Raw genomic sequence first — 2,267 nt, 5'->3', positions numbered from 1 at the left:
GAGCCATGCACTCCTCCAGCTTTGGTAGGGAAGATGGGAACGTACTTCCTCATGACAAGCAACAGAACAATAGACCATTGTAACTGGAAGGGACTTTTTGCCAGTCTTTAACTTCAGCCTCTTCATTTTATAGAAAGGGTAATGTTATCTCCAACCAGTTGGGTATCACAGAGGTAGGATGTGAGTCCAGCTCCCCTGACTACTCCCCTGTCTACGATTTCCTAACTATACGACGTGACCTCTCCTAAAAGAAAATGCAGAAATAGAGAAGTGCAGTGGGGCGGGGGTGCTGCTGCTCTTCCGGGGCGTCGTGTGGGGGCTGGACAAGCTGAGTGACTAGCCCTACCCGTGCACATCCTGAAGTGAGGGAGAGGGTGTAATGACACTTTCGAGGCACTCCAGGTTTGGGGAGGGAGCTTGGTGGCCATGGTGTAGGCAGCTCTCGCTGATGTCTTGCAGTCCCACTGGCCCCTTTTGCGGAACAGCTGGGAAGTGCTGCAGGGCTCTCCAAAGTGTCTCCCTCCCTCCCCCAGACCACTTTCTGGGGTCCCCGTGCCCCTGACAATGAGGGCATGGCTGGGAAACCTATTCACCCCCGATCCCTCTGACGTCATGCCATTTGTGGCTCTGAACCTGTCACACGGGAGGTGCGGAGCCTTCATAATGGCCCTTTTGTACGAAGAATACAATCTGGGAACCCTAGTGAGGGCTGGCAGCAGGCCCATCCATTTCCAAAAAGTGCAGCATTATGCATTCTTCCGTCCCAAGTTCTTTCTAACTTCCCTTCCCTCCACCCCATGGTTTCCTGGTTTACAGAGGACTTTCGAATAGGCCCTCGAGGAGGTCCCTCTGGGCATTGTAAGAGGTGGCCTGGGAGGCGGGCAGAGAAGGGCTGGGGAAGGGAGGCTCCTTCTACCCACTGTTCCTTCCAGGAACTGGGAGGGGAGAGCGGTGGGCCTGGGAGCAGGCGAAGGGAAGGAAAGCACAGTGGCAGAGGAGGGGGGGAGGAAACCAGAGGGGGAAACTGTTGAGAAGACAAGGAGATGAGTCTGGAGGAGTCACTGCCCAGAGAAGGAGAACGTGGGTGTTTTCTGGAGCCTGGCTCTGATCCTGGGGTGGAAGCATCCTATGAGTGGTGTGTGTGTCGGGGAGAAGCAGGAAACATTTCTGAAAGTTTAGCGCTCTAGGAGAGGTGACGACATCTCCAAAGGAGTCTCATCCCCCTCCTCATCAAAACAAAACGTAATAAACAACAGGGACAGCAGCAGCAGTAATAATATCAAACACTTGGATAGTGCTTGCGTGCCGGGATCATTACACGAATTAATGCACTTAATCCTCATAACAACCCTCTGAAGTGGAACTGTTAATATTATGATTCCTGTCGCACCCATGAGGAAGCTGAGGCACAGAAAAGCTCAGAAACTTGGCCAAGGTCACACAGCCAGTGAGGGGCCAAACCAGGATTCGAACCTATCATGCTCTGGATAAGGAAACTGAGGCTCAGCGAGGTAAAGGTTTGTTCAGGGGCTTCGGAGAGTCAGTATGGGAGCCAGGATTAAAAACAAGGTCCTTCTCTTGCTCTCTTTCTTTCTCTCTCTTTTTTTAAAATGAAAGTTTCTGTTCTATACAATTTTGAACCCAGACAAAAGTAGAAAGACCACAGTGGACACTCAACTCCTCACCACCCAGCTTTTGTTGTTATTGGCACAGGCACGATCTCCTTTCTTTCCTACCCTCCACTCGGTGCATTAATTTAAAGCAAGTCCCAGACATCATGTAATTTCATCCCTAAATACTGCAGAATTATCTCTAAGACTTAAAGATTCTTTACAAAAATTTCAAAAACATGCCCCCCCAACCACATTACCATTATTAAACCTACAAAAGTCACCATTAATCCCTTTTTATCATTAAATATAGAGATAGTGCTCAAATTTCCCTGGTTGTCTGATGAATGCTTTGTAATTTCGTAAATGGTCAGAATTGCTGCATTTTCTGGACTAACATGGCTCTAGCAAAAGGCTGCTTTCTTAGCCACAAAACATTGCACAAATGTTAGTTACTGGTGGAGCCCCTAGATTTGCCACCGAGCCAAGTTGGTTAGCGAAACCAGAACTTGGAACGTCCACCCAGAGCGATGACAAGTTGAGCCCCAAAGGGTATGAGCGTGTGGAACCATCTCGACAGCCTTCTTTCTATTGGTTTGCTCGAATCAGAGTCAATAAAACAAGGTCTACAAATTGCTTTGGTTGACAAATCTCTTA

General features: G+C 48.9%; 1 protein-coding gene across 1 annotated transcript in view; it reads left to right on the top strand.

Moving 5' to 3' along the window:
• The window catches only part of FBLN5 (fibulin 5), a 99,876-nt gene that overhangs the window by 30,819 nt on the left and 66,790 nt on the right, over positions 1-2,267 (top strand). The window lies entirely within an intron of this gene.

The sequence above is a fragment of the Propithecus coquereli genome, unplaced genomic scaffold, assembly GCF_000956105.1.
Source record: "Propithecus coquereli isolate 6110/MARCELLA unplaced genomic scaffold, Pcoq_1.0 Scaffold516, whole genome shotgun sequence".
Lineage (NCBI taxonomy): Eukaryota > Metazoa > Chordata > Mammalia > Primates > Indriidae > Propithecus > Propithecus coquereli.
This window is presented reverse-complemented; position numbering and strand designations above follow the sequence as displayed.